Source organism: Palaemon carinicauda, chromosome 18 (assembly GCF_036898095.1).
Source record: "Palaemon carinicauda isolate YSFRI2023 chromosome 18, ASM3689809v2, whole genome shotgun sequence".
NCBI lineage: Eukaryota > Metazoa > Arthropoda > Malacostraca > Decapoda > Palaemonidae > Palaemon > Palaemon carinicauda.
The window spans coordinates 78833780-78859389 of NC_090742.1; the positions used below are offsets into that span (position 1 = coordinate 78833780).

General features: G+C 44.6%; 1 protein-coding gene across 1 annotated transcript in view; it reads right to left on the reverse strand.

Moving 5' to 3' along the window:
* The window catches only part of fsd (fates-shifted), a 407209-nt gene that overhangs the window by 52984 nt on the left and 328615 nt on the right, over window positions 1-25610 (reverse strand). The window lies entirely within an intron of this gene.

The window sequence follows — 25610 nt, forward strand, 5'->3', positions numbered from 1 at the left end:
TGTCTATGTGGACTGCTTCTGGAGCAGGGGAGCAATACGCCTCTAACCTCTTTGTCTTTGATGTTGCAAAGAGATCTATGCATGGTCGACCCCAAAGACGCCACAGGCTCTTGCAAACTTGAAGATGGAGCGTCCACTCTGTCGGTAGGATCTGTCCTCTTCTGCTGAGGCTGTCTGCCATAACGTTTTTCTCCCCTTGGATGAACCTTGTTAAAAGGATAACGTTCCTCTCCCTTGCCCACAAAAGGAGATTCTTTGCCGTCTCGTACCGAGATATCGAATGAGTTCCCCCCTGCTTGGCAATGTAAGCCAATGCCGTCGTGTTGTCGGCATTGACTTGAACCACTTTGTTGGTGACTGATCCTTCGAAACTTTTGAGGGCTAATAGAACTGCCAACAATTCCTTGTGATTTACATGCAAGTTCTTTTGGTTCTCTGACCACAGTCCCAAAACTTCCAATTTGTTTAGGGTTGCTCCCCACCCTGAGTCTGAGGCGTCGGAGCATAACACAAGGTCTGGGCTCTTTAGCGTTAGGTCGAGACCTTCCTGGAACTTGTTCGGTACGTCCCACCACCGAAGGCAGTCTTTGATGGAGTTCGAAATTGGAATTGACATATTCTCTAGGTCTTTCTCCTTGTTCCAATGGCTGTTGAGATGGAACTGGAGAGGACGAAGGTTAAGTCTTCCTAGGGGAACAAATTGTTCTAAGGAGGAGAGGGTTCCTACTAGACTCATCCACTTCCTTGCTGAACACCAATTCTTGCTTAGAAAAGATTGGAGTTTCAACCTGGCTTGCTCCATCCTTAAAGGAGATGGAAAAGCCCGAAAAATCTTACTCCGAATCGTCATTCCCAAATAGAGAATCTCTTGAGATGGAATCAAGAGAGACTTTTCCTTGTTGACAAGGAGACCCAGTTCTTTTGAAAGGTTCAATGTCGTCTGAAGATCCTTCAGGCAGTGATCGTATGAGTGAGCTCTGAGAAGCCAGTCATCGAGATACAGGGGGGCTCTGATGCCCCTCAAGTGGAGGATTTTTGCTACATTTAGCCTGAGCTTTGTAAAGACCTGTGGGGCTGTGCTGAGGCCGAAGCATAGGGCTCGAAATTGGAAAACTTCTCCCTTGAAGACGAATCTTAGGTAAGGCCTGAAGCTCGGATGGATTGGAATGTGCAAGTAGGCATCCTGGAGGTTTAAAGAGACCATCCAGTCGCCTTTCCTTACTGCAGCTAGAACTGATTTTGAAGTCTCCATTGAGAACTTCGTCTTCTGGATGAACTTGTTCAGCGCACTAACGTCCAGGACTGGACGCCATCCCCCCCCAGTTCTTGGGTGCCAGGAACAGGCGGTTGTAAAAGCCTGGTGAACATATATCCTGTATTTTTTCTATGGCCCCCTTTTCCAACATGAAAGACACTTGGATAGTCAGAGCTTGTCTCTTTGCCTCCTCTCTGTATCTGGGAGAGAGATCCACAGGAGCTAAGACCAAAGGAGGATTCCCTTGAAAGGGGATCTTGTAACCCTCCTTCAAGATCTGTATAGACCATTGATCTGCTCCTCTCTTCTCCCACGCTTGCCAGAAGTTGAGTAGTCTGGCTCCTACTGCCTGAAGGCAAAAGCAGTCAGACTCTGCTTTGCCCTACTCTGAAGTCTCTCCTCTTATTTCTTCTAGCGTCAGGTCTGGAGCTACCCTGCTGGAAGATCTCCCTCGAAAGGACTGGGAAAACTTAGGAAAAGAAGTTTCCTACTTAGATTTGCGACGGGTGAATGAGGGTGGAAGAGCTTTTCTGGCTGTCTTAGAGACCAGATCTTGAGTAGCCTTTTGAGCCAAGGCTGACGATATCTCCTTAATTAGTTCTTGTGGGAACAAGGGAGAAAGAGGTGCATACAACAGCTCGGATTTCTGGAAGGGAGTAACCCTCAGAGAAAGAAACAAGCATAACTGATCCCTTTTCTTTAGGACGCCTGCAGAAAAGAGTGCTGCTAATTTGTTGGATCCATCCTGCAAAGCCTTGTCCATACAGGACATTAAATGCCCTAGGACAGAGGCATCCCTCTCTTTAAAAGTAGCGACTTTTTTACCCAAAGCTCCAAGAGTCCAGTCCAAGAAGTTAAAAACTTTGAAGGCTCTAAATATGCCCTTGAGCAGGTGGTCCATCTCCGATGTAGACCAGAAGATCTTGGTCTTCCTCAAGGCCGACCGACGAGGAGCGTCTACGAGGCTTGAGAAATCTCCCTGGGCAGAGGCAGGAATCCCCAAGCCAAGAACTTCTCCTGTCTCGTACCAGATACTAGACCTGGAGGCCAGTCTAGCTGGAGGAAAAGCGAAAGCTGCTTTCCCTAAGGCTTTCTTAGACTGCAACCAGTCACCCATAAGTTTTAGAGCCCTCTTAGATGATCGCGATAAAACCATCTTGGTAAAGCGAGCCTTCTTAGAAGCCTTCCCAAGAGTAAACTCAGACGGTGGCGAACGGGGAGCCACTGGCACAAAGAAGTCTGAGAATTCCTCAGTAAAAACTTTCATAAGTTTTTTCAAGTCGGCAGAATGACGAAAAGAAACAGAGTCCTTGTCTTCTGACACTTCCTCAAACTCCACAAGAGAAAGCTGACGTTCGACGTCCTTCTCTGGTAAAGTTCCATCGAGAGTAACAGTGATGAGAGCAGTATCCTTCTCGAGAATATCCTGAGTTCCGACAGCAACAGATACAGGATCATTGCGAATAATATCAAGCGGGCGTGATACTTGCGGCTCAGCCAAACGCTTGCGATCAACGCGATCGGAACCAATGAGTTCCTAAACTTGAACTGCGTTAATGTCATCTTGGAAAGATTGAGCCTCATCATCATAATCAAGACTAACTTCTGAAGTGTCTGAAAAATGGTAAGAGGTAGGGCGTTTAGGATCGTATCCTGAAAGGCGCTTGCCGTCGCTTTCTGACAAGCGTTCAGCGCTGGGAACCGCTTGCCCCTCAACGACCTGTTCGGCTGTTTGCCGCTTAGAAAGACGTCCTGGAGGACGTTCCATAAGGTAACTTGAAGAGCGGAAGGCGTCCTGAAATCTAGGACGTTCGACAGCCTGTTTCGCAGGACGTTCTGCAGCCTGTTTCGTAGGACGATCGACAGCCTGTTTCGCAGGATGTTCGGCAGCCTGTTTCGAAGGACATTCGACAGCCTGTTTTGAAGGACGAACGGCAGACTGCTTCTCAGGACGTTCGGCAGCCTGTTTCGAAGGATGTTCGATATGACAAATTCGTAGATAATTTGTATTTTTCCTAACTATACAAACCTTAGCTATTTACATGGGGTAATTACTTCGGCGTAGCTGAATGATGAGCCATAAAAGTTTTAACGAGGGTTTACTACCCCGCCGCTAGTTAGTGGGGGGGTAGGGAGGGGTAGCTAGCTACCCCCCCTCACACACAACGGTGAATGCTTCACTTTGCTTAGAGGTAGGATTTATCCCAGGGGACAGGGCTGGCGGGCAAATATTTGTAAATAGCTAAGGTTTGTATAGTTAGGAAAAATAAAAATTATCTACGAATTTGTTATTTGTTCCGTAACTGAAATACAAACCACGCTATTTACATGGGGGTGACTCAACCCTTAGGAAGGGAGGTAAGTCCCTGCCATACTGGCTTTCGCTTGCCCGGGGACCCCAAATTCGAGTGTGTAAGTACTCAAGAAATAAGGGGTCCCTGCTCCTCGCTGGCATGCTGTGAAACTGTTGCGGCCTACATAAGCTGTGTGTGAAGGTGAGAAGTGACTCGTCCTAGGAAGTTGACCTGGAGTTCTTCAGATGGAAATCTAGGCTAGGACTCTCCCAATACCACCTCGTCAGGGTATGGGAACATGACAGTATTACATTTAATACTAGGAACACAAGGGAGCATGGCTTACCTGCAGAAGTTCGAGGTCAGCTGTGCAGAGAACCCAGGATGCTGCTTTCTCCAAGGGAGGAGAGGATGAAGAAAAGAATAAGGGCCAGACAGATCTTTTCATTCACACAGACTAAAACCGGGTAACAATGCCCTCAACCTTCTGCTACTTGTCCATTAAGGAGCCTGAGGTTATACCAGCTGTTGTGCAGCCACCACAGGGCCGATAGAGAACGTATCGAGCCTCCTGTGTGTCATGTCTTGCAGGTAGTGGGCCGTGAAGGTGGTCTGACGCTTCCACACCCCAGCTTGAAGGACCTGCGACACTGAATAATTTTTCTTGAAGGCCAGGGACGTAGCTATGCCCCTGACATCATGCGCTCTAGGGCGACGTGACGGAGGAGGGTCAGGATTCAAGGCCAGATGTATCACCTTGCGAATCCAGGCCGAGATGGTATTCCTGGTGACCCTCCTCTTCGTCTTCCCGGTGCTCACGAACAGGGCTCGCACCTGGGGACGAACTGCAGCTGTTCTTTTAAGATACAACCTCAGACTCCTCACTGGGCACAGTAGGAGATGGTCTGGATCATCTGTTACAGAACGGAGACTCGAAACCTGGAAAGAGTCGAACCTAGGGTCCGGCACTCCCGGATTCTGAGTCTTGGCAACAAACTCAGGGACGAAGCTGAACGTTACCTCCCCCCATCCCTTTGAATGGGCGATGTCGTACGAGAGACCATGTAGCTCACTGACTCCCTTGGCCGAGGCCAAAGCTAGCAGGAAATCCGTCTTCCAGGTAAGGTGGCGATCTGAAGCCTGGCGTAATGGTTCGTAGGGAGGTCTCTTCAGAGACCTGAGAACTCGAACCACGTTCCATGGAGGAGGTCTCATTTCCGACTGAGGGCAGGTAAGTTCATAACTCCGTATGAGAAGGGAAAGTTCCAGTGAGGAAGAAAAGTCCATTTCTTTAAGCCTGAAGGCAAGACTTAAGTCTGAGCGATAGCCTTTCACTTCCGAGACTGAAAGGCGCATTTCCTCCAGCATATACACGAGGAACTCCGCTATTGCTGGAATAGTGAGATACCCCTTCCATGACACCAACCACAGAAGACTCGCCACTTCGCCTGGTAGACCCCTGCGGATGTCTTGCGCAGGTGACCAGACATCCTGTTCGCAACTTGTTGCAAAAATCCTCTCTCTGTGAGGAGATGCTGGATAGTCTCCAGGTGTGAAGTCGACGCGAAGCTACGGCTTTGTGGAAGATGTTGGGGTGTGGTTGTTTGAGTAGCTCGTGACGTGGAGGGAGTTCTCTCGGAACCTCCGTGAGGAGTTGCAGAAGGTCTGGGAACCATTCTGCGTGATGCCATAGCGGAGCTATCAGGGTCATTGAAAGATTGACCGATATTCTGGTCTTGTTGAGCACCCTCCTCATCAGACAGAACGGGAGAAAGGCGTATACATCGACGTTGTCCCACCGTTGTTGGAAGGCATCCTGCCGGAGAGCCTTGGGGTCCGGGACCGGGGAGCAGTACAGCGGGAGCTTGAAATTCAGCGCTGTAGCGAACAGATCCACCGTCGGGGAACCCCACAAAGTCAGGACTTTGTTGCCTACTTGAGGATCCAAAGACCACTCGGTACTCACTACAGTGAGCCCTCGCTACTTCGCGGTTCGACCATCGCGGATTCACCACTTCGCGGGTTTTTTTCATAACCCATATATATATACATATCGCGGATTTTCCGGAAATTTCAAAAATACCGCGATATCAGAAGACCCCAAATACGATATTTCGTTACCTGTAATTCCATTAATACTGTAATTAGTAATATCTGCTCTTACTGATTGTTCATTGCATTACATATGACATATAATTCAGTACAGAAAGAAATAAAACACGAAAAGAGAATGTGATCATACGATAATTCAGTACTGAATACAGTACGTAGTAAAATTAAATCGAACATGAAACGCAAATCAGATGCAGTCATACCATATTAGAATGGTGTAAGGCTGCTGATGGTTACTACTGTGCTACAAATGTAATGGATGTGCATCTTTTCCATGAATCTTTTGTATGTATACGTACATAGTACTGCATCCAATAATATACTTTGTTGCAAAAATCACATCTCGAATATGCATACGAGAGAGAGAGAGAGAGAGAGAGAGAGAGAGAGAGAGAGAGAGAGAGAGAGAGAGAGAGAGAGAGAGACATATCCTACAACAAAACAAGCGTAAAATAGCGTACATAAAGCTGTATTATTATCATTTTTATTATTATTATTATTATTGTTGTTGTTGTTATTAAACTTATTACTATTATTATTATTATTATTATTATTATTATTATTATTATCATTATTATTATTATTATTATTATTATTATCATTATTTATTATTATTATTATCATTATTATTATTATCATTATTATTATCATTATTTATTATTATTATTATTATTATTATTACTGTATACGTAGGGTACCTTGTACTTTGAATTGGTAACCTACGTAGCATATAAGACGGGTTGTGATTGGTTCAACCGCTGATAGATGACGAATCAGAACCCAAGATTTGTAAAACAATCTCTCTCTCTCTCTCTCTCTCTCTCTCTCTCTCTCTCTCTCTCTCTCTCTCTCTCTCTCTCTCTCTCTCGTAAATTGTTTTCCTGCTTTGCTACGTACAGTATGTACTGTATGATTTTATATAGATACGGTAAATAATATTTGTAATAACATATTTTCTAAAAGCTTTTACTGTAATATCATTATTTATCACTTTCATCATGCGCGTTAAATGCCTTCTTTGTTTACTGAGCGTGGTTGTTTACTGAGCGTACTTTATGACGCCGTCGTTTCAGGCGGCGTCATAAAGAAAAGCATTTCATTTGGAAGTCCTAAGAAAAATTAAGTAAAACATTGGTAATAACAAAATCAACATACTGTATAATCAATATAATCGATGCAAAAACTAACCTATACACAGTTGTGTACACTAAATGCGTTTGTTTCTTCATTATGATTAGAGAAACGTAAACAAAACATTGGTTACCATTTTTTATCGTGCTTTTTGGCGTGTTTAGGAAACGCATGATATAAAATCGCCTTTAATATTTGTGCCTGTTTTAGTTTAGGGTACTGTAGTACATGCATCAAGTGTTCTGTACATTAAAGGGTAGTTTGTTAACAGTACTACGTACAAGGGAAGGTTTTAAAAGTCTGAATATACATGTTAAATAAATAGGTAAATATGGTGTCACTACTTCGCGGATTTTCACCTATCGCGGTCGGGTCTGGAACCTATCTACCGCGATAAACGAGGGTTCACTGTACTGTATCTGCGTCGCTCTGGTCAGACTGTCGGCGAGCACATTCCTTTTGCCTGGAATGAAGCGAGCCGCTAGCGAGATCGAGTAGACTTCGGACCATCTCAGGATCTTTACTGCAAGATGGGATAGCTGTTCCGAAAAGGTACCTCCCTGCTTGTTAATATATGCCACCACCGTGGTGTTGTCGCTCATCACCACCACAGAGTGGCCCGCCAGGACTTAGTGGAACTTCTGAAGTGCCAGGAACGCAGCCTTCATTTCTAACAGGTTTATGTGAAGGTACTTTTCTGATTCTGACCACAGGCCTGAGGTCCTGTGGTTCAGAACGTGGGCCCCCCACCCTTTCTTTGATGCGTCTGAGAACAACATCAGATCCGGGGGAAGGACGAGAAGATCCACTCCCTTTCGTAGGTTCTCGTCCACCACCCACCACTGGAGGTCCGTCCGTTCCGCAGGACCCATAGGGATCAAAGTGTTCGGGGAATCGTGACCTTGATTCTACCGGGACTTTCGTCGCCACTGGAGGGATCTCATTCTGAGGCGACCGTTGGGAACGAGACGGGCCAGGGAGGAGAGGTGGCCGAGGAGACGTTGCCACGATTCGGCTGGGAGTTCTTCTCGATTGAGGAAAGGCCTCGCGAACTTCCTCAGCCTTGCTATCCTGTCGTCTGATGGGAAGGCTTTGTGGAGATTGGTGTCTATGACCATGCCTAGATATACCAGTTTCTGAGAGGGTTGCAGAGAGGACTTCTCGAGATTTACCATGATCCCTAGATCCTGGCAAACTTAGAGGAGCTTGTCTCGGTGGCGAAGAAGGGTTGCCTCCGAGTCCGCTAGGATCAGCCAGTCGTCCAGTTAATGAAGGAGACGGATGCCGATCCTGTGAGCCCATGAAGAGATGAGGGTGAACACTCTGGTGAACACCTGAGGGGCTGTGGAGAGACCGAAACACAGCACCTTGAACTGGTAGATCTTGTTGTCTAGGCAAAATCTTAGGTACTTCCTTGAAGACGGATGGACTGGGATCTGGAAGTACGCGTCCTTCAGGTCCAGTGTACACATGAAGTCTCGTGGTCTCACTGCGAGTCTGACCGTGTCTGCCGTTTCCATACTGAACGGAGTCTGCTTGACAAACCCGTTCAGGGTTGAGAGGTCGATGACTGGTCTCCAGCCTCCTGACGCCTTTCTCACAAGAAAGAGTCGACTGTAGAAGCCTGGGGACCCATCTACAACCTCCTGGAGAGCGTCCATCTTCAACATGGTCTGGACTTCTGCCCAAAGGGCTTGCCCTCTTGCTGATCCCATGGCAAGAGAGCTCAACGACACTGGATTCGCTGTCAGGGGAGGTAGAGAGGCTGTGAATGGGACGCGATAAAACTGAGCGATCACGGAAATCGTCCAGGTATCTGCCCCGAGTTGCTGCCACCTTATCGCGCAACTTTGTAGGCATCCCCCCACTGGTGGACATGCAGGGGGACTGCCGACCCTAGCGTTTACAGCCTCGGCCGTTACCTCTAGGGTTCTTGCCTCCCCTGGAGGAATTTTTGCTCCTTCTGCTCTTGGCAGGAAAGGGCTTAGACACCTTCGGCTTCGCTGCAGTGGTCTTCTTCGTGTCCTTAGCTGGACGGGGCTGTTGAGCCACTGGAGGTTTGTAGGGCCTCGATGTCAGGGCCCTATGGATGAGGGAATCCTGGTTGGACTTCCTCCACCTCTCAGCGGTAAGCTCCACGTCCTTAGGCTCAAACAAACTCTTACCGAACACGGAAGTGTGTCTGAGCCTGCTAACCTCCGAACTGGTGGAACCGCTCAGCCAAAGCGTCCCGTCGTTTGAGAATCGTATTGGCCCACAAGCTCGAGACTTGGCGGGCCAGAAACTCAATGGTCCGCGTGCCCGAGAGCAAGAAAGTCTCCAGAGCCTTCCTGGTGCTTTCTTTGGAGAGGTCCTCAGACCGCACCAGGATGACCAGAGACCCCAACCACATGTCAAGCCACGAAGTTGCCTGCATGGCGCACTTAGGGACCTTCTCCTGGCTTAGGATCTCAGTAGCTGAGTAGGACATGTGCCAGTTGGAGAGTCTCTCTAGAAGGACTCCCGCGGTGAGTTCTTCCACGGAGTGATGAATCGGAAGACCCAAACAAGACTCCTCAAGGATCTCAAAGTACCTCCTCTGATGGACTCGAGGAGGAGGGAGGAGCTTATTACCGGCGCTGGATCTGCTGGAGGAGGCAAGCTCAGAGAGCTGGCCCTCAACCTTGTCCCTGGCACTCTTCATCCCCTGAGACCAGGGCAAAGCTGCACTGGCCCTAGAGGGTTTCTGGGTGCCGTAAACATGGTCCAAGACCGTGTCCTTACCTTCACGAGGAGGAATCTCGGGGTCTGGGATCCCATTGAGGTTCCTCATGAGGGTCAGGACTTGCCAGAATGAGTGTTCTGACTCTTGGTGCTCTCCTCCTGAAGGACTGGCAGCGAAGTTTCCCGTCCCCAGTGGTTCTTCCTGGGGGGACACGTGGACATCCTCTGAAGGTTTAGATGGCTCCTGCCTGATCCTTGTTGACGATTTAGGGATCGTCTTAAGAGTCCTTCGGTTTCCTCCTGGGCGGGATACAGGACTCGAGTAACGATGGGTGCAGGCTCTTTTCCACCCCTGAACGAGAAGACTTCTCAGGGAGAGGCGGAGTTTCCCCCATTGGTGCGATGGGGGAACGGTCCGGCTCGTCCGACTCTCCTGAGGATGGGTAATTCTCATCCGGTGAGGGAGAGAAAGTCTGGGGGGGGGGGAAGGAGCCTTGCGCAAGGATCTGCGAGGAGACAAAATAGGCCTTGGAGGTGTTTCCACAAGAGAGACTCCTCTCTTCCTCTTCAGGGGGGAGGAAACTGCCACTGATTTGTGACCCATGTCAGAGAGGGCGGGCTTCATCGTCTGCACAAGAGGTCTGACCAGGGTCCCGAACCAGGGCTGCTGGCTGACAGTCGCGCTGTCAGACACTCCCTCTGGAGGGAAGGGGATCGTTCGATCCCTTGGAGGAGTTGACAAATGCGGGTTCGCCTGAGAAGCTGAAAAGAAAGAGTCCTTAGACCAAAAGGGGAAAGCTCTGGAGGAAGGAGCAATGAAGGTAGGATGCTTCTTGCTCAAAGCTGAAACCTTGGAGTTGGTGTAAGCGACTTTCTTTAGGGTCTTTAACAAGAGAGTCTGTGCTTTGTCATGCTCAAGGACCATGACCTCTTTTTGTTCCGTCTCCTCACGAGATACTGGTTTATCCCGCAGTCGCGTAACAATCTTGGTATGCTGATAGGTTAGGCCAGAATTCGAGATCTTCGAGGGGTTTGACCCCCAACTTCTCGGAGATGTACAGCTTCCCATCCATCATAGGCATATGCTCCGCATACCTCCAGGGGTTGGTTTCGGAGCATTGAGGTAAGTCAGAGACCTTAATAGGCTCATAAGAGCCTTTGAAAGCGCCCGAAAGTTTCACTTCTCTTACTTCCTTCCTAATCTTCTGTTGTTCCTTGCGAAACGCTTCCATCATCTGCTGAAGTTGTCCTAGGAGCGCCTCGCTCCTGGTTAACAGCGGCTCAAAATGGGGAGTTGGGGCTGAAGAAGTTGACGGCACGGGTTGATGCCGTCACAGAAAACTGAGGGTCTTCAGTTATCGTGGATACGGATCCTTCTTCCTCCGTGGGTGGTTGAGCCACCTCTTCTTCAGGATCTTCTTGCAGAAGGTCCTTTTCGTTGTCGGTAGACACCTCCGACATCCGTTTCTGGTGGATGTCCATGCCTTTGAGTGCCTTATTAATGTCCGCCTCTATCGTCAGCTGCATGAAGGGAGGCTTGACCTGTACCTGGGGCACAACCGCGTCGGATTGGGCCTTAGGGAACAGAAGGCATCTCACAGCTTCATTAGGCAGGTAAGGTCCAAGAGAGTTCTTTTGGAGCCCTCTTAACCACCTCCGAAGAGTTTCTCTTGCTGTATCCCTTGACTCCGTAGTCTCAGGGATATCTTCACCAAATCCCTTGGTCATCAGAGCCGAGCAGACGATGCAACCCTTCGGGTCCCAATATCTCAGGATTTCAGTTGCGATGGAGAAGGGGGCATGAGACCTGCACATCGTGTGCCCACAAAAGTCCTTACTCTTGTGGTTGCAGAACATGACTGCACACTTCACCTTAGGCTCCTCCTGTGAGGAAAGAAAGAGTGAAATGAGTATAGGGTTATTTATATCACTGATATAAATACACATGCTTAACAATAGTATTACTTACTATTATTTATAATAGCTTAGGATAGTAAGCTAGAAAAGTAGTAGGAAAGACACATATCTGAGTTTCCTCTCCAGGCAATTGTTGTGACCTCCTGCAATATTAATATTTTTAATTTCCTTATTAGGGAAAATACAAAGTGGAATAACTCTCGTACGTAGAGCCGGAGTCAGTGAATATTAACCCTTTTACCCCCAAAGGACGTACTTGTACGTTTCACAAAACCCATCCCTTTACCCCCATGGACGTACCGGTACGTTCTTGCAAAAAATGCTATAAAAAAATTTTTTTTCATATTTATGATAATTTTTTGACAAAATTCAGGCATTTTCCAAGAGAATGAGACCAACCTGACCTCTCTATGACAAAAATTAAGGCTGTTAGAGCAATTTAAAAAATATATACTCCAAAATTTGCTGGGAAGAAAATAACCCCTTGTGGGTTAAGGGTTGGAAATTTCCAAAGAGCCTGGGGGTAAAAGGGTTAACACTGACTCCTCCACTTGTAGAATATTAATACTGAATGGTAATAATTGGTGTCCCGATGATCTAGGATTCATCAGGATGTTGAAGGAATACTTCACCTCAACATCTTAATCGGTCTCAACAATGGACAGATTATGTTGGAAATTTTATACTACTGTATCATTATATACTGTAGTTTTTTAACTGCTGTATTGTTATACTGCAGGAATACTGGCTACTGTATTGTCTTATACTGTAGTTTAATCAGTATACTACCGGGTTAGGCTAGTACCTGGCGGCATTAGCTGACAGGGGGAGAGAAAGAATGGGAAGAAGGACTCCCATATTATTATAGTTTAGTACAATAATTGGGAGTGTAGGGACTATTGCCTCTACAGCCTTCTTCCCAGAATGAGAATTCAAATGGAAGGGGAGGAATACCTTGATTCTAGCTTCCATCCAGCCAAAAATTCTGTTGCCAGCTGTACTGCCAGTAACAAGGTTTGTGGATGGCAATCCAAGAGAGGACTGAAGAATTCTCAACAGTTTAATGGGTTTCCCACCAGCAGCTGTCAGGGCCGGCTCAACCTTTCCCGGAGCTTTGCATACGTTAGGGAGTTGGTCAAGGCGGTAAGCTAACTGCCGTTTGTAGGAACCCAGCCGGTAACCCAGTCAGCCCGGCTAGCGGGGATGATTGCAGAATACCGGCCAAGGGACATTTGTGACGGCTAGGCCGGCACTAAAGGACAGAAGGGGAAGGGAAAGGGTCTTATATTTTACAGAGGAGAAAGGTGGTGGCAAGTATGCCTCCTACTTTCGGCTGTAAATTAAGGAAGCCTAGTTTCCTATACCAGCGCCGTCATGGGGAGCAGGGGAATAACGATTCCCTAGCCTGTGACCTTGCCAGATATAAGACATGTCTTCTAGTCCAAAAGGGAAAAAGGTGGCAGCAATTATATTGCCCACTTTCGGTTGTAGACTAGGGAAGCCTGGCTTCTTTGCCGACAGGGCTGTAGCCGGCAGAGGAATTACTATTCCTCTGTCGATAACGTTGTCGGCTACAGGAGAATACACCCTGAATTACTGTCATATTTCAAGGCCGGGATACTCGCCGGCAAAGAAGATCGACAGTAAAACACTATCCAAGTCAAGCCGGAGTTAACTACTCGTTGGCGATAACGAAAGATAGGGTTGTCGCCTAGGATGGCGGCACTCAGGGGGGAAGAAAGGTTTATCCTCTTTTCTCTAAAAGAGAAGCGTAACAAATTACAGTATACAGTGAACCCTCGCTACTTCGCGGTTCGACCATCGCGGATTCACCACTTCGTGGATTTTTTCCATAACCCATATATATATACATATCGAGGATTTTCCAGAAATTTCAAAAAAGGGATTTTGACGAAGGAAAAATCTATTTCTGGGCGAGAGACCTGTGCCGCCCAGTGAAATACTCCTAGAGCACTATTTCTAAGGAATATAACTGCTATATATACCAGAGAAAAAAAGCATAGGAATGCCAGGTTGAACCCAGCTCGCTCACCTATATAAGGTGTCGGTATAAAATACTGGGGCGTGATAATTCACAACCAGAGGTCTCGCACTATTTAGATATCTCCTCTTCAAAATCCCCGCCACAGCGAGGTGCCGTTCAACACTACTACCACTAACCCAACCCACGCCAGTGACGTCACTCCTCATAGCACCCAAGGTTTGGGGCCCATGTTGGGAGGGAAGTCAAGGGAGGGTTCACTGGGCGGCACAGGTCTCTCGCCCAGAAATAGATTTTTCCTTCGTCAAAATCCCTTTTCTGGGCACCGACCTGTGCCGCGCAGTGAAATAGTACCAGAGAAATGGTCCCAAATCTTGGAACAATACCTGAGGAAGTAAAATAAAATCCAAAATAACAGGTAAGAGGATATTATTATTATTATTATTACTATCCAAGCTACAACCCTCATTGGAAAAGCAAGATGCTATAAGCCCAGGGGCTCCAATAGGGAAAAATAGCCCAGTGAGGAAAGGAAATAAGGAAATAAATAACTGAAGAGAACAAATTAACAATAAATCATTCTAAAAAAAGTAATGTCAAAAGAGATATATCATATATAAACTATTAACAACGTCAACAACAAAAATGTCATATATAAACTATAAAAAGACTCATGTCCGTCTGGTCAACAAAAAAGCATTTGCTCCAACTTTGAACTTTTGAAGTTCTACTGATTCAACAACCCGATTAGGAAGATCATTCCACAACTTGGTAACAGCTGGAATAAAACTTCTAGAGTACTGCGTAGTATTGAGTCTTATGATGGAGAAGGCCTGGCTATTAGAATTAACTGCCTGCCTAGTATTACGAACAGGATAGAATTGTCCAGGGAGATCTGAATGTAAAGGATGGTCAGAGTTATGAAAAATCTTATGCAACATGCACAATGAACTAATTGATCGACGGTGCCAGAGATTAATATCTAGATCAGGAATAAGAAATTTAATAGACCGTAAGTTTCTGTCCAACAAATTAAGATGAGAATCAGCAGCTGAAGACCAGACAGGAGAACAATACTCAAAACAAGGTAGAATAAAAGAATTAAAACACTTCTTCAGAATAGATTGATCACCGAATATCTTAAAAGACTTTCTCAATAAGCCAATTTTTTGTGCAATTGAAGAAGACACAGACCTTATATGTTTCTCAAAAGTAAATTTGCTGTAAAGAATCACGCCTAAAATTTTGAAAGAGTCATACAAATTTAAAGAAACATTATCAATACTGAGATCCGGATGTTGAGGAGCCACCGTCCTTGACCTACTTACAATCATACTTTGAGTTTTGTTAGGATTCAACTTCATACCCCATAATTTGCACCATGCACTAATTTTAGCTAAATCTCTATTAAGGGATTCACCAACCCCAGATCTACATTCAGGGGATGGAATTGATGCAAAGAGAGTAGCATCATCTGCATATGCAACAAGCTTATTTTCTAGGCCAAACCACATGTCATGTGTATATAGTATGAAAAGTAATGGGCCAAGAACACTACCCTGTGGAACACCGGATATCACATTCCTATACTCACTATGGTGCCCATCAACAACAACTCTTTGAGATCTACTGCTTAAAAAATCAATAATAATGCTAAGAAACGACCCACCCACTCCCAACTGTTTCAGTTTGAAAACAAGGGCCTCATGATTAACACGGTCAAAGGCAGCACTAAAATCAAGGCCAATCATACGAACTTCCCGACCACAATCAAGGGATTTCTGTACTGCATTGGAGATTGTAAGAAGGGCATCACATGCTCCAAGGCCTTTCCGAAAACCAAATTGCAAACTAGGGATTAGATGATTACCTTCAGCAAACCTATTAAGATGTTTTGCCAGAAGACATAGTTGATTAAGGTTCACTATGTTCAGCAGGAATCACATTCCCTGCTGCCACTGTAGCAAATATAAGGCTTCCAAGGTTTTAAGCAGTGGCGTTTAAATACTGTTGGAGACTTCCGGCCTATATATTTAGTAAGTCCAGTGAAGTTCATAGTAATTAACTGAGGTAGCTACAGCTCATATATCATGGACGTGAGGGAGTGATGTGGGAATGATTCTAGGTAGCCCGTTAATGAAATGCAGAATCTTCTGTCTGAGTCCTTTCAGGATGATGGTTCTTCACCTTCTCTAATGGGTAAGGGCCCCGAGGACTGAACGGGAGATATGTTTAAGTAGGCTTCCAGAGTGTTTACTGGACATAAAGATGGGTCCTGCGGAAGTGGGACAATCTTCCAGGGGAACCGTCTGTCCTGGGGGTCCTCATTTTCGCTAAAAATCTTTTGTCAGGGGAAAGGAGTACTTCCCCTGACGAGAGAAATTCAATATGACCTGGATCTCTAGACAAGGCTGAAAGTTCTGATATTCTGGCGCCAGAAGTCAGGTTCATTAAGAACAAGGATTTCCTAACCAATGGAATATAATGGCAAGTCTCGTTAAGAGTGTCTGAAGCCAACTTAAGTACGTCATTCAGAAACCAGGAAACTGAGCTAGGGTGAGTTGATGGTTTCAATCTGGCGCAGGTTCTCGGGATGGATGAGAAGTATGAATCTGTAAGGGCAATATTAAAGCCAATTGTAAAACCTTCAAGGCTGACTTAATTTGTGGTAATAGTACAAGTCGCTAAGTCTGATTCAAATAAAATTCTGAAGAAGGTTACTGTCAGATTCATAGTCATCGTCTCAACCTTTGAGTCCCTTAAAAACTGGCAAGTTTCATAACAGCCGAATCATACTGTCGAAGGGTGGATCCCCTCTTATCTGATTCTAAAAATAACGTATTTGAGGATCAATATCTGCACCTCTTGAGCTGCAAATTTCATAAAGTCCAGAAAGGTAGGGCATTCTGAATTTGAGGAAGCTAACACACAGCGAGTTGTACTGCTTGTGTTAGTATTGGATTGGGGATCTGTCGAGGTGGAGACCCAGTTCCACCAGAAGGGGAAACCCGTTGTGCTTGGGCCAGATGGGGACTACTAGAGCAACTTGGCCTTCGAAAGTCCTGAACTTGTCTAACACCCTCACCGACAGATTTATTGGTGGGAATAGGTAAATTCTCTCCCAAGTGTTCCAGACTAATGATAGTGCGTCTGTGGCGTAAGCCCGAGGATCCGGGCTGGGAGCTACGTAGCACTCCAGTTGTAGTTGGACTTTGTTGCAAACAGATCTATCTGGAGATCCGGAACCTGAGAAAGAATCCAACTGAAGGACATTGGGTCTAGTGACCACTCCGACTCCAGCGGAGTTGTCCTCGAAAGTGCGTCCGCCACTATCTATCTAGAAGAAACCTGATATGTTGGTTTTTGGCTGGAGCCGGTTGCTTAAGGTCAAAAATACCGCCATGGCCTCTAAAACATTGATATGAAGTTGGCGGAATATTGTCGACCATAGTCCCAGGATTTTCGTGTACTGAGAGTATCCCCCCCCCCCCCCCCCCGCCTGTTAGGGAGGCGTCTGTGTAAATGACGAGCTTGGGGGTGGATATTGTAAGGAAACGGATTTGCCAGACTTTGACCTTTGTCCATGGTTGAAGTCTTTTCTTCAGAATTGGTTGGAGTCGAGCCCTTTGTCTCGATATTACTCGTATTCCTGGAGCACCATACTCGGCTTATATCTTTCAGTCTGGCCTTCAGTAGTATATCTGTTACTGAGGCAAACTGGAGGGCACCCAGGATTCTCTCTTGATTTCTTCTGGAAGACAATTTGTCTTTGAGAAAACGTATTGTGTTTTGCTATATCGTTCCTCTTGGCTGTTGGGAGACAGAGTGTGGGAGCATAGAACCCATTGAATCCTAACCATGAAACTTGTCCTCGGGACCAAACGAGATTTCTCAAAGTTGATTTGGAACCAAAACTGTTGTAAGAGATTATCACTCTGTAGTTGCTGTGAGGCAGTTTGCCTAGTTGAAGCCTAGAAACGGACGAAAATGCCTTGCTTTCGGAACATGATAGCAAACGTCTGCAAGATCCATAGGGGAGGTGACGGCCCCACAGAGAAGCAAGGTCCGCACCTGAGAGATGGTCAGCATGTGAAACTTGTCGCATTAAATGTAAGAATTCAGAAGCGACAGGTCTAGGATTACTCTTCGCTATTCTGAATCTTTCTTTGGCCCGCTGAACAAGTGATCCTGAAATTACAAACGATTTACTTTCTTTATTGCTTCCTTTTGCAATAAATCGTTTTCATATAAGACTAGCTCTTCCGTTGGATGTTGATGAAAACTGGTTGGTGGAGGGGGCCATTCTATCCAACTCCACCCCAGACCTTTGGAAATTATACTGAAAGCCCAAATGTTGAACGTTCAACGGTTCCGGAAGATGTAAAGTCCTACCCCTACCTGAGAACTCCCAATGATTTGCTGCGGATTTACCTCCTCGGCCTCGAGAGTAGCTGTTGCGAAAAGTTCCTCTCGAGCTAGCGCCTCTGGGGCGCTGGTAACCCTGGAAAGCACCCCGAGTTTCAAAGGTGGGCCTAAGGGCTGGGGAAGTAGCATAGGAGGTAGTTGCTACTTGGGACTGAGGAACCAGCACGTATTGCTGTTGGGGTTGACCCTTCGAAGTGAAAGGTTGACTCCCTTGTGCCATCGGGATGGTTTGAACCACCTGTTGGGACTGCCGGTTTGGAAGGAATGGAAAGATCTCAGACTCTTTCTACCTCGAGATTGGTTGCTGGCCGGTTCGAACTTGTGCTTGGGGACTAAGCCCATCGAACCTTGAGGCTCTGATTGACCCTAGCAGCTCCAGACTGGGGCTTTAATGAGCTTGCTAGGCTCATGTCTGATAGTGGCCTCAGACAAGACATGCCTACAGCAACGACGTCTGGCCGCAAAGAAGTCGTAGGAATCAGACAGTAAGGTTTGAAGTAATGACTTCGTCAAGACCTTAAAAGGTGGTTCTTCTTCATACATTAAAGAGGTCTTTTCTGCCATTGTAGCCGAGTTGATATGTCTACTCAGGCGCATACAGGCTTCGAGCTCGAGGCATATCAGAGATTCCGGAAGCCTGGGTAGCCACTCACTGAACTGAATGGGAGCACAGTCAGCGCTTAATTAACCCGATGTGAAGGTCGCCGGGGCGTTAGTCCAGCAATCGTGATCCCCCAAGGACAGGAGGGAGGTCGGATGCGTTTCCTTCAGCTGCGGTAACGGCTTGTCCTCGTTTATTGCCTGCTGAGCAAGGTCCGATATCTTAGTGACACACGGAGTAGGGGTTTACTCCTCCACTAGAAACATCGTGTACGGGCTCTTGTGAGGTGTTAACGTAGTGTTAACACACTCCCACTCGTTTAAGGGCCGGACCCAGGTGGACTGAGCCTGCCCCTTTGGGTACATTTTGGTTTCTTTGGGGACCTTGTCAAACCTTACGAGTGTCTCCTCGGTAAGGCATGCGAAACCAGAGAGAGGGAACTGTAGACCCGGCGGGTAGAATTCAAAATCTTCTACAGTCCGGGTGCCAAACCCTTCGATGGTTAACATACCATCTTTGAAGGGAGAGCGCAAGGCCCCCTTCCACGGATTGCTTTCGACGAATTCCGGGAGCTTAGAGGCATCCGGGATGATATATTGTGCTGTTGAGGTAGCCCATAACAAATGAGACCCTGTAAGAGGCTATCTGGTTTAGCACTCTCTCTTCCCCCTAATGGGCAATAATTCCATTCAATTGTCAAGTTCACAGAGGCACCAGGAATCTTCCATCCTATAATTCGTGGTGACTCGGTATGTGACACGAGGTTTGAGCCAGTGAGCTACAGAGGTCCGTAATTTATATATATATGTATATATATGGATAAATATCAGCACAACATCGTGTTCAAATAGAAATAAATTTCTACCTCATCCCTGGGATCGGTCGCTGGCCTCTTCTAATGAAAGGTCAGGTTGAAACTAACCATGCCACGAGAGGCCATGCATCAATCTGGAAAGGGTTGCCGGATCGAAGGGAGCCTCCGGGGTCGTAGGTTTCAGGCCGGGCTTCGCTCTCGACCCAAGAGAAGTCTTAACTGGTTTGGTGATTTGGAAGACCTGTGAGTCTTTGGTAGGGCTGGCAGGTAGCTTTAACTTTAGGGACAACGGGACGTGGCCCGACATCAGCCACGTGCTTCCTTGAAAACCCTAAAAGGAAGAGACACAGGGTCTCTTTGCCCTGACACTCCAGGCAAACCCGCCAACCCAAATCTAAAGAGTCGCCAAGGTAGAAGAGACTGCGAGCTCCGAAAGAGGGTATATCGTTACTAATGAACAAGGTAACTCCGTTGGGAATGTAAAATAAATAGATCGAGAATAAATGTTTAAATCGATCAATCACAAAGGAAATAAAATGAAAATCCCAAAATAATATATCCGAAGTTATAATTATAGATAGTAACGACAGGGGCACCTACAGTGTCCCATAGTAGGGTAGTAACCCAAAAAGATCCGGGTGTTCCGAATTCTTAAAATAGACCGGTATGAAACCGGGACAAAAGGCTATGAACAAAATTTCGGACCGGTATAATAACCGGGGAGAAAACTTTCATAAATTAACTGACATTGTCAAAATAATTCCATAAAAGGTGAAGATTATCAATGAAATAATATTGTCATAGCGCGAAATATACTATCCCGTCGGTACTGGGGAAGTATAGAATAACATAAAGATACATAAGTATCCCATAGCAGGTCAGTAACCTAAAGAGATCCGGATGCTCCGAATTCTTGAATTAGACCAATATGAAATCGGGACAAAAGACTATGAACAAAATTCAGATCGGTACAGTAACCGGGGAAAAACTTATCATAAATTAACTGACTTTGTTAAAACAATTCCATAATAAGTTAAGGTTATCAATGGAAAAATATTGTCATAGCGAGAAATATACTATCCCGTTACTACTTGGGAAGTATAGAATAAAATAAAGATACGTGAGTGTCCCATAATAGGTTAGTAACCTAAAAGGATCCGGGTGTTCCGGGTTCTTAAAGTAGACCGATATGAAACCGGGACAAAAGGCTATGAACAACTCTAGGACCGGTTTAGTAACCGGGGAAAAACTTATAAATAAACTGACATTGTTAAAACAATCCCGTAATAAGTTAAGGTTATCAATGAAATAATATTGTCATAGCTTGAAATACACTATCCCGTCGCTACTTGGGAAGTATTGAATAAAATACAGATACGTGAGTATCCCATAATAGGTTAATAACCTAAAAAGATCCGGGTGTTCCGGATTCTTAAAATAGACCGATATGAAATCGGGACAAAAGGCTATGAACAAAATTTCGAACCGGTATAGGAACCGGGGAAAAAATTATAAAAATTAACAGACATTGTTGAAACAATTCCGTAATAAGTTAAGATTATCAATGAAATAATATTGTCATAGCGAGGAATATACCATCCCGTCATTACCAGGGAGGTATAAAATAAAAAGGGATGAAAAAGGATGCAAAAAAAAACAGTGATGAATAAATATAATCAAAACTAGTTCCGGGGCCGGGGAACAGGGTTGGTAAAGTAAACTTAAAGTAACTTAAAGTAAACTTAAAGTAACCGAAGATACATCCTTAAAATACATAAATAGAAAACTCCAGTTATGATCTAAAACTAATGTCTGTAATTGAATAGGGCTCCCGGAGGGAGGATATTAATCAAAACTGTGTCAGTGTCAACAGATCTTGTATTTAAGAGCCCGAAGGCTCCGATGTCTGATGACGATGGGTACCACGGGAGAGCGCGGGGGGAGCCAATGGAACCCCCACTACCCAACCGGAGGTACCGGGACGAAGGTAATGATTCATGTAGAATATAATATAATGATATGGGATATTAATAAGTCCTATGCGGACGATAATAGCAGGAGGTACCGTAGGTGGGGACACTCCTAATATAAGTGCTCATTCTTACAACCATAGCTAAAAGCAAAATTTACACCAAGGTGCAGTCATACCGACTAATCACGTGTGATAGTCCCCGGTGGTCCCGGCCCTCCCCCTCCCCCGACCGATGGCCAATCGGGGCGACGGGAGGGGGGGAGACGAAACCGCCCGGTATGAATGAATGAGACTAAGTCACACCCCGTGGGTACACTCAGTCCTCAATATGTCGGAACGTTGAGGGAAGACTGAGGAACAAGCATACTTGACCCGTATGTCATAACCAACAACCATCGAGTGAGAGGATGGGTGTACACTGGAGGAGGGGGGGATGGAATAGCCTCCCCAACCTGTGGGGGGGGGGGGGGGATGGTACCGGGGAATCACCAGTGCGTAGTGGTAGACAGGGCTACCAACTGGAGATCCCCTCAACATGACATGAAAATCCCAAAAATATGATCATAACGGAGTAAAGCAATAAATATAATATCAATGCACAAATACATAAAAATAATTAATGAATTAAAAGCGAAATCACGTAAGTAAGGTTAGGCATGCAGAAATAATATGGCGAGAGAGGGACTCGGGCGAGTGGTAAGGGAGGAGCATGACGCCATCAGCAGATGGAAAGCAGGGGTACCAACCTAGTTACTGAAGCGGTAGATCGAACAGTAAAAACAACAAAATACGCGAGAGTCCCACTCGAACCAAATGTAAAACTAGGTGGAGCGTAATAAAACTAAAAGGTTTAATAATAATAAGTGAGATGGTCGTCTTCCTAGAACTAGCGAAACAATCTCAAAGGTGACGCAATCCACCAACATGCACGAATGCAGGCATACCAACATAACCTACTCCTTGATGAAACGCTAACACTGATATCATAGGATAACTTAAAATTAATGCTAGATGAAAGCATAAAGATGGTGTACTATATAAATGTAAGGAAAAAACTCCTAAAAGTTCGAACAAATATTAATGACGGACGAAATAACGAGAAAAAAGGGCAGAGCCGAACCATGAACGGTAAGAACGGGGACGCCGTTCATATATAAACACTTCTCAATTAATAAAAACAGAGGTTACACTGCCCAAACTCGCTAAAACTCATGGATAAAGTACTTAACTTCGATGGGGTATCATGGGAATCGGCCATCGATTATAAAATAATGATAAATCCAAGGGTAAACACAAGAAAAAAACATGTTGGACTTAATAACAACAAGTGCTATAAAGGAGTGTCGTCACTGGCGTGGGTTGGGTTAGTGGTAGTAGTGTTGAACGGCACCTCGCTGTGGCGGGGATTTTGAAGAGGAGATATCTAAATAGTGCGAGACCTCTGGTTGTGAATTATCACGCCCCAGTATTTTATACCGACACCTTATATAGGTGAGCGAGCTGGGTTCAACCTGGCATTCCTATGCTTTTTTTCTCTGGTATATATAGCAGTTATATTCCTTAGAAATAGTGCTCTAGGAGTATTTCACTGGGCGGCACAGGTCGGTGCCCAGAAATACCGCGATATCTGAAGACCCCAAATACGATATTTCGTTACCTGTAATTCCATTAATACTGTAATTAGTAATATCTGCTCTTACTGATTGTTCATTGCATTACATATGACATATAATTAAGCACAGAAAGAAATAAAACACGAAAAGAGAATGTGATCATACGATAATTCAGTACTGTATACAGTACGTAGTAAAATTAAATCGAACATGAAACGCAAATCAGATGCAGTCATACCATATTAGAATGGTGTATGGCTGCTGTTGGCTACTACTGTACTACAAATGTAATGGAAGTGCTTCTTTTCCATGAATCTTTTGTATGTATACGTACGTAGTACTGCATCCAATAATATTCTTTGTTGCAAAAATCACATTTCGAATAAGCGTACGAGAGAGAGAGAGAGAGAGATAGAGAGAGAGAGACACACATCCTACAACAAAAGCGTAAAATAGCGTACGTAAAGCTATTATTATTATTGTTATTATTATTATTGTTGTTGTTGTTAATAAAATTATTATTGTTATTATTATTATCATTATTATTATTATTATTATCATTATTATTATTATCATCATTATTTATCATTATTATTATTATTATTACTGTACAGTATACGTGGAGTATCTTGTACAGTGGAACCTCTACTCACGAACGTATCTACATCCGAATTTTCCAACATCCGAAGTAAAATTCGAGCAAATTTTTGACTCTACATCCGAATTTTATTTCGACACACGAAGTAAACATTACGCCATTGAGCGTCGAGTGCTCAGTTCTCTTTTCATGTGTGTATCGTGTGGTTGTCTTCTGTTTGGTCTGTTATTAACAGTGCTTATTTTCTTCCTTTTCTCACATTTCCTTTTTGATTTTACCTATAATCATGGTGCCTAAGAAGCTAAGTTTCAGTACAGGAAGAAGGCAATTCTTTCATTAGAATTGAAGCAAGAAATTATAGAAAAACATGAGAGCAGTGTGCATGTGAGTGATACTGTATGGCTAAACAATATGTCCGGAATAGGCCTATTATCTCGAGGATCATCAAGCTGAAGGCAGCCATTGAAGCAAATAACCATCGAAGGGGATCACTATTATTACAAGACATCTTAGCAATACCCTGGAAGAGATAGAACGCCTTTTGTTGATAGGGATAAAGGACAAAGAGATTGTTGGCAACGATCATTGTGAGAAGGGCCAGCGTGATGAACAGAAAGAAAGAAAAAAGTGAAGCAAAGAAAACCATGATAGCATTAACAAGCTCTTTTAAATAAGACTTCTCTCTTTTTCTGTTTCTCTCTAAACATAGCATTAACATGTTCTTTAAATAAAATCTCTCTCTCTCTCTCTCTCTCTCTCTCTCTCTCTCTCTCTCTTCTTCGCTGTTATAGTGTTAGATACGTCTATTATTTTTTTCCGAGAGAGAGAGAGAGAGAGAGAGAGAGAGAGAGAGAGATTAAACAAAAATGTGTTTAGAGTACATATGATTTTTAACAGCGTCAACGAGTTGAAAAACAATTAAATGTAACTAAGAAAGTAATAACAGCTAATCTGAATTCCTTTATTAACTAAAACAGGAATTGCTACGCAGTAAGAGAGACAGTCGGGGAGGAGGTAGAGATGGTGACTGCGATAACATACCGTAACTCGTCACTGAAAGTGATGAAAATAAAATATCAAAAGAAAAAAAATGTAAAAAATATGAACTATAAAAATAAAAAAAAAATAAATAAGCTAAGTTAGATTAAAATTTCCGTAGTTTAAGTTACGGTATGTTATCGCAGTCACCATCTCTACCTCCTCACCGATCGTGTCTCCTCGTGCGTGTGTGTGTGTTTGCGCATACGCACACGAGTGTGTTTGTATCAATATTTGTTTTAGTTAATAAAGGAATTCAGATTCGCTGATATTGTTTTTTTAGTTACATTTAACTGTCTTTCAACTCGTTAACACTGTTAAAAATCATATGTACACAACACATTTTTGTTCAATCTCTCATTTTTGTTTAATCTCATTTTTGCTTAATCTCTCATTTTTGCTTAATCTCTCTCTCTCTCTCTCTCTCTCTCTCTCTCTCTCTCTCTCTCTCTCTCTCTCTCTCTCTCTCTCTCTCTCTCAGTTAAAATTAATAGACTCTCTAACACTAACAGTGAAGAAGAACAAGAGAGAGAGAGAGAGAGAGAGAGAGAGAGAGAGAGAGAGAGAGAGAGAGAGAGAGAGAGAGAGAGAGAGTATTTATTTATAGAACATGTTAACACCATGTCTACCTTCTCGCCGATCGTCCGTCTCCGGCGTAGCAAATCCTACACCTTCGTTGGCCTGTCTCTAAGGTAAAGTGGCAATAAAACACATATTTTATTTATTATTTCTTTATAATTATCTTTTTTACATGCTTTTTACATATTATGCAGTAATGTTATTGTTATGTGTAATTATGTGTAGCCATTTATTAAGGATTTATTATGGGTTTTTAGGCTGAGGAACGAATTAAATGAATTACCATGTATTCTTATGGGAAAATTCGTTTCTACATCCGAACATTTTCTACATCTGAAGTTGGTTCTGGAACGGATTAAATTCGTATGTAGAGGTACCACTGTACTTTGAATTGGTAACCTACGCATCATATAAGACGGGTTGTGATTGGTTCACGCGCTGATAGATGACGAATCAGAACTCAAGTTTTGTTATCTAGCCTGTGATTGGTGTTTTGCCCGCATCTCCAACCCGCAGCATCTAGGTTTTCGCGGCCACTTTCTCTTACGCCGTATCG